The sequence below is a fragment of the Triturus cristatus genome, chromosome 10 (assembly GCF_964204655.1).
Source record: "Triturus cristatus chromosome 10, aTriCri1.1, whole genome shotgun sequence".
Classification (NCBI taxonomy): domain Eukaryota; kingdom Metazoa; phylum Chordata; class Amphibia; order Caudata; family Salamandridae; genus Triturus; species Triturus cristatus.
In genome coordinates, this window is record NC_140593.1 from 1,127,089,941 (window position 1) to 1,127,098,054 (window position 8,114).

Genomic DNA, 8,114 nt, shown 5'->3' on the forward strand with positions numbered 1-8,114 from the left:
AGAAATGTAGGGGCTTATTTACAAACTCCTTGCGCCGACAGTGCGTCACTTTTCCCCATATTAACGGTGACGCACCAGCGGAGCAAGGGGCTTGTTAATAAGCGACCCCTAAGTTCTAGCCTCGTTCAGTGCAGCACGTGGAACATATTTTGAGCACTTTTCTGGCAAAGGTAGCAGAGAGAAGATTTTTGGAGATTATAAATCCATCTCGCCTTAACGGAAGATTCCCTGAACAAAGGCACCCAATAAACCATCTGACCCTTTGCACATTTTTTTAAAATACAGCTCTAATACACTACAGGAAATATTGGTACATACTGAACTGTAAGATTTCAAAGAAATACAGGGGCCGATTTACAATAACTGGCGCATTCCTGCATATTAGCAGGGATGCGCCAGTTATTTTGCGTGATGTAAAAAAACCCTCTCTCCACCATGGATGTGCCGCATTTACAATGCGGCGCACCGTGGCGCAAGGTGACGCAGTGCTGGAGTCGTGTCACAAGTGAGCGAATCAACTCCAGCACTGCTCAGGGGCAGCCTATACTTGCTGTGCTGTGTGACTCCTTACGTCTACTACAAGCAGGCGTAAGGTTTTGACGCAGCAGGGTCGTAAAAGTGATTCCACTGCGTCACTTTTACGAGGCTTCCTTGCGACGGAACGCCCACCCTGCTTACATTATACCTGACGCAGGTATAATGTAGCTCAGGTCTTTACCACGTGACACATCTCCCTAGATGCATCATGTTGTAAATACGTCGCATAGTGGCACATTCTTTACGATGCGTCACAGAAGTGACGCAACGGTGTCGTAAAGATGTCGCAAGGGGCTTGTAAATCTGCCCCACAGTGACCAATGTTTAGCGAATGACTTAGTCTCAGAGACTGAGATATAAGAAAAAATCAAATGTGACCTGGCGACCATCCACTGAGCAATCCCATGCTGCATTCAAAATACTCCCCTGCCTGTTGAAATTTCTCCATAAAACGGAACTATGCAGTCTTGCATAACGTCATCCTTAAGATGAGACCCCGCAGAGCAGTGAGGAGCAGGAGGCAGTGTGTATCTCCAGCAAATTAAATTGGCTAGAGCCTGGACAAAAGCCCCGACTATCCCAAGTTCTAGTCGACGTAGTTGTAGTGGAAAAGACGATTTTAGTGTAAAAAAAAATCTTAAAATCTTATCTTATCAAATATCTTTATAAAAATGACAGAGATCCTATTGGAGGATGTTTCGAAGCATAGATCAATGTATGGGAAATTTTGATTTGATACATTCGGATTAAATAGTCAAAGTGCCTTCTCTGCATGGAATGACCAAACCACTGCAGGGGACTAGCTTGAATAAGGGCTTTACTGCTTATTATTTTCAAAGTTCAATTAGTCTTTTAAATTACTAGTAAAGGTTCTCCCTAGATAGGAGTACTTATTTATTATATCCAGCCTGTCTATACCCAGGTACCAAGAATATGGCAGAGCTCTTTTCTTCAACCGAAAAACCAAGATTTTTGTCTTTGTTAAATTAATTTGAGAAAAGAGCTTCTGTGCGTGACTGTGTAATACCCCCAGGCTTGTTTGGAGACCTTTAGGAGTCTGGTCAAATAGAATGATATCATCTGCATATAAAAGGGTGCGCAACTGTTTGCAACCATCTTTTGGCGGATAATTTATCTCTTCCTGAAGTCGGCAAGGAAAATCTGAACGGTAAATTGAAAATAATAAAGCCAGTGGCGGCCGCTCCTTAGGGCGTTGGAGCACCGCCTCACTGCTTTCTCGCAGTGCGATAAGCAGAAAATAAAATGGTATTTGAAATACCATTTTATTTTCTGCTTCTCGAGCTGCGAGAAAGCAGATGTCAGGGGCACACCTGGTTGGGGCGGGCGGGAGCGTTTGCCTGTTTGGGGGCTGGCGGGTGGGCGAGTCGGGGAGGAGTGGCTTGCACCACTCTGAGTTCCCTGACTGCTTAAGCAGTCATGCGCACTCTACATTTTCTCTATGTAGGCTGGCTTCCCTAACGGTGCCTGGATGGGAGCCGTCCGGGCACTCCACACCAATCACAACGCTGCCATTGCAGCGTTGTGATTGGCTTCCAGGAGGGGAGGGATCTGCAGCATGCCTGTTCCGAACTTTCTGTTCAGAATGCGGGACCCCAGCCTGGGAGCAGAGGTGGTGCTGGGCAGGTCAGGTAAGAAGATTGAAGATTTCTTTTTATTTTGAACCCCCGCAACCCCTCCCCCTCCCGCCCGCGACCCCTCCTCCCCGTGAGTATGAAAGCTGCGAGTGAATAAAGGTGCTAACACACACAGCCCTGTTTTAACCGGTTTATAGTAGGAATAGGGGAAGAAAGGCCCTTGGTACCCCCAACAATATTTTGCACTATGTAGAAGAATGAAGGGACACTAACAGAAAACTTAAACCACTAGGAATACCCAGATCTGCCAGCTTCAGCTACTGGGTCAATCTATCCATAGAATCTAATATAGCCTTAGAGCCCGACATAGTGGGCTCTACCGGCCATTAAAGGCCCGAGCCGAAGGGAGCAGGCCTTTAATGGCCAGTAAATCCCGCTACGGAGGGCTCTAAGGCTATCAGAACATTCCGCCCCTAGAGGGCCGAATGTTCTAATTTGTAAGACAAAGGCCTCACGGAGCCTGAGGGGGTTGAAATCCCCTTGGGCTCCGTGAGGTCTTTGTTCACAGCAATAGCTGTGAACAAACATTGGAAAGTTGATGCTCCGGGCTTCTACCGGCCATTAGAAGCCTGGAGCACTCCATTGTCTTCAATGGAGCGCTCAACATCCCAATCTTCTAATGCAGTAGAAAAGTCAATAAAAGCTGCAAATAAAAATGACAGATTCCTTATAGCGTATTTGCCCAATAAAAACTGTAGAATTGCTATATTGTCTGTGACTGGCCGATTTGCTTTAAAGCCAGATTGTTGAAGGGGATTAATGTTTGCTTCCAGTGGCCAAATCTCCAGATGATCTAATAAGCTCATGGCAAAGATTTTCCCCACCGCGTCAAGAAGTGCGATTTGTCAGTAATTTCGAGGGACATGTCTACTTCCTTTCTAATGCAGGGGGACAATGATACTCCCTCTCCAAGATTTTGGCAGAGGACCAGAGGGAAAAAGAATTCAAATTGGGACGCCATCAAACTAGCCGAACGTTCAGGTTGTTTTCTAGCACCAAGATTGGAACTTCGCCCGGTCTCGTTGCCGCAGAAGATTTAGCCCTTCGAATATGTTCGGATATCTGGTCGCATGATGGGGACCGGACAAGTTCAGGTGTTAGAGGCAACACTTTGAGAGAGTTGGCGACCTATTTGGTTTTACAATTCCTTGATTTAGTCAGACCAAGATTCCAGTGTTATCTCACTTGCTGACGGACGGAGTTAAACAGTGGCAGTTGGTGACCGGCACAAATGGTGGTACGACATAAATAGAACACAATAAAAATACAAATAAACAAATATTTAAAATTAAAAAAAATAAAATAAACTTACCTTAGCGTGCAGCACGTCCAGTCCCCGGCTCCTCCGAGCGCAAGGTCCCACAGGTTCTTATCCAATCCAGATGCTGCCCTCATGCGTGAAGCATCTGGATTGGCTGGAGCAGGCTGCCTCAGAGCTCCGAAAGGCACTGGAGGCCGGTGCCTGCTCTCCAACCAGCTGGGTTGGAGAGGCTGAATTGCGCATGTCAGTTTTGCCAAAGCAAGTTAGCCAGCTAAACCAACATGAGCAATTCATACTGAAGGAGCCACTCGTCTTTGCTGCCAATCAGCAGCAATGACACACTGGCCCTGCTCGTTCGACAGAAAGCTAGAAAAATAAAATGGCAATCAATTCTTTTTATTAGCATTTTATTTTCCCAGCTTTCTGCGCAGAATTGAGAGGTGGTTGGGGGGGCGGGGGGGGGGGGGGCAACACCCCTCCGCTCCTATGGAGGAACCGCTGGCTGCTGGAGTAAAAGGCAATGATACGCCAAAAAGCCTTTGAGTTTTTTTTCTCTGATGCTTCTTGCTGGAGAGACCTCCAAATACAGTCATGTTGCCTCTGCTTTAGGAACCTTTAGTCATTTTTTATTTTTTCCTTCAAGCTTTTTAATATATTTTTGCAAACCGGGGACAAAAAGATGTATTGTTTCTGAATTAACTTGTTTATTTCTATTTGTAGCTGTCTTTCAGTTTCATCCCTTAATTCACCTCCCTGACGAGGCATCCTTTTGTCTCGATCTTTTAGATGCTTAACCACTTCAGCCATTAAAGATTCTTAGAAGGAAACCAGATCGCCCATCAACGCCTCGTGCTGAGAAATTGTAAAGGCAGCGCCCATTTAATTAACCTTAGCCGCATTTCGGAGATTTCAAGCGAATTTCCCAATATTAGAATGAATCACAGCAGCCCTGGCATTCATATCCAATGACCAATCACTTACACTTTTGGGAGACAATTTGCGCGAGGAGAGGAGATGAGGATGTAGGCTATGAGGAGTATCACTTACATCAAAATACGATATCAGACGAAAGAGTGCATAGGAGGTAATTGTTTTATTAACCCCTTCGCTGCCAGGCCTTTTCCCCCTCCTGTGCGAAGCCTTTTTTTGGCTATTTGGGGTAGTGCGCGCTTAGGCCCCTATAACTTTTTGACCACATAAGGTATCCACGCCAAATTTGCGTCCTTTTCTTCCAACATCATGGGGATTCTAAAGGTACTCAGGGTTTGTGGATTCTCCTAGTGGGGTCACAGAAATGAGCCAAAATACAGCAAAATGTTGTTTTTTTTGTGGAAAAATTGGAAAAATGGGCTGCAAATGAAAGCATCTGGGATTTTCCCTGTAAATGTTATCAAAAAAGGGTTTGTGGGGTTAAAATCATCATTTTCCCAGCTTTTCGGGGATACTAGACTTTTGTCAGAAACCCAACATTTTTTACACAGATTTGGCATTTTTTTTGGGACATAGCCTATTTTTGCTATTTTTTGTGCTTTTGACCTCCTTCCAGTTAATGGCAGAAATGGGTACAAAAGCAATAATGGATCCTGGAAAGCTATACATTTTCGAGAAGAAGACAAAATTCTGAATTCAGCAAGGGGTCATTTGTGTAGATCCATCAAGGTTTTTTTTATAGAAACAAACAGTTAAATATAGGATAAATTGAAAATTAGTTGAAAAAACCAGCCTTTTGTGTCAACGTTTTCACCTGTAACTTCTTCTAATTATGACAGCTCTTTGAAAGCAATATACCGTTGCATCCGCTGGACATTACTGGTTGTGGGGATATATAGGACTTGTAGGTTCACCAAGAACCCGACGAACCCAGAGCCAAAAACTGAGCAGCAACTTGCAATGGTTTTTTCTTTTGTACCGGGTATATAGTAATAATTCTGTAAAAAAGTGTACATGGAAAAATTGGTATGAAAGACACCTATGTATTTCTGAAATGGGAACAAAATATAGAGTTTAGAAACAGTAGATATTTGCACATTTCTGAAATTGGGAATACTCATACTAGCATGAGAATTATCAGTCATTTTTTAGAATGACTTCTTTTTTACACAATATCTTTCATTTGGAAGGCAGAAATGCATCGAAAGTCAATAGATAATAACAGTTCCTTTACACAACTGAATTACCCTAAGTCTCCCGATAAAAATGGTACCTCACTTGTGTGGGTAGGCATAGTGCCCGCGACAGGAAACGGCGCAAAACGCAACGTGGTCACAACTCAATATCGCAGTGAAAATTTACCCTTTTTTGGCAAAGTGCCTAGCTCTAGTTTTTGAACCCTAGCTCTGCGGGCACCTTGGGAAACCTAGCAAACCTATACATTTTTGAAAACTAGACAACCAGGGGAATCCAGGATAGGGTGACTTGACTGCCTCCCACCAGAGTCTGTTACCCAGAATCCCTTGCAAACCTAAAAAATTGACAAAAAAACACATTTTCCCCACATTTCTGTCGTGAAAAGTTCCCGAATCTGCGTGGATCCACAAATTTCCACCCACCCCGCGTTCCCCAAAGTCTTACGAGAAAAACGGTACCTCACTTGTGTGGGTCGGCCTAGTGCCCGCGACAGGAAACGGCGCAAAATGCAACGTGGTCACACCTCAATTTCGCAGTGAAAAATTACCCTTTTTTGGCAAAACGACTAGCAGTAGTTTTTGAACCCTAGCTCTGCGGGCACCTTGGGAAACCTAGCAAACCTATAAATTTTTTAAAAAAAGACACCCAGGGGAATCCAGGATGGAGTGACTTGACTGCCTCCCACCAGGGTCTGTTACCCAGAATCCCTTGCAAACCTAAAAAATTGACAAAAAAACACATTTTCCCCACATTTCTGTCGTGAAAAGTTCCGGAATCTGCGTGGATCCACAAATTTCCACCCACCCCGCGTTCCCCAAAGTCTTACGAGAAAAACGGTACCTCACTTGTGTGGGTCGGCCTAGTGCCCGCGACAGGAAACGGCGCAAAACGCAACATGGTCACACCTCAATTTCGCAGTGAAAAATGACCCTTTTTTAGCAAAATGACAAGCTGTAGGTTTTGAACCCTAGCTCTGCGGGCAGCTTGGGAAACCTAGCAAACCTATACATTTTTGAAAACTATACACCCAGGGGAATCCAGGAAGGGGTGACTTGACTGCCACCTACCAGGGTCTGTTACCCAGAATCCCTTGCAAACCTAAAAAATTGTCAAAAAAATCACATTTTCCCCACATTTCTGTCGTGGAAAGTTCCTGAATCTGCGTGGATCCACAAATTTCCACCCACCCCGCGTTCCCGAAAGTCTTACGAGAAAAACGGTACCTCACTTGTGTGGGTCCGCCTAATGCCCGCGACAGGAAACGGCACAAAACGCAACGTGGTCACACCTCAATTTCGCAGTGAAAAATGACCCTTTTTTGGCAAAATGACTAGCTGTAGTTTTTGAACCCTAGCTCTGCGGGCACCTTGAGAAACCTAGCAAACCTATACATTTTTAAAAACTAGACACCCAGGGGAATCCAGGATGGGGTGACTTGACTGCCTCCCACCAAGGTCTGTTACCCAGAATCCCTTGCAAACCTAAAAAATTGTCCAAAAAAACACATTTTCCCCACATTTCTGTCGTGGAAAGTTCCGGAATCTGCGTGGATCCACAAATTTCCACCCACCCCGCGTTCCCCAAAGTCTTACGAGAAAAACGGTACCTCACTTGTGTGGGTCGGCCTAGTGCCCGCGACAGGAAACGTCGCAAAACGCAACGTGGTCACACCTCAATTTCGCAGTGAAAAATGACCCTTTTTTGGCAAAATGACTAGCTGTAGTTTTTGAACGCTAGCTCTGCGGGCACTTTGGGAAACCTAGCAAACCTACACATTTTTGAAAACTAGACACCCAGGAAAATCCAGGATGGGGTGACTTGACTGCCTCCCACCAGGGTCTGTTATCCAGAATCCCTTGCAAACCTAAAAAATTGTCAAAAAAACCACATTTTCCCCACATTTCTGTCGTGGAAAGTTCCGGAATCTGCGTGGATCCACAAATTTCCACCCACCCCGCGTTCCCCAAAGTCTTACGAGAAAAACGGTACCTCACTTGTGTGGGTCGGCGTAGTGCCCGCGACAGAAAACGGCGCAAAACGCAACGTGGTCACACCTCAATTTCGCAGTGAAAAATGACCCTTTTTTGGCAAAATGACTAGCTGTAGTTTTTGAACCCTAGCTCTGCGGGCACCTTGGGAAACCTAGCAAACCTATACATTTTTGAAAACTAGACACCCAGGGGAGTCCAGGATGGGGTGACTTGACTGCCTCCCACCAGGGTCTGTTACCCAGAATCCCTTGCAAACCTAAAAAATTGTCAAAAAACAACACATTTTCCCCACATTTCTGTCGTGGATCCACAAATTTCCACCCACCCCGCGTTCCCCAAAGTCTACAGAGAAAAATGGTACCTCACTTGTGTGTGTTGGCCTAGTGCCCGCGAGAGGAAACGGCGCAAAACGTAGTGAGGTAACATCAAAATTGCCTATCTTAAAACCACCTGGTTTTGCAAGGGGTGCACTTGGGTTTTTGGCCCGGTGCACGGCGGCCATCTAGGGAACCCTACCAAACCCATACATTTCTGAAAACTAGA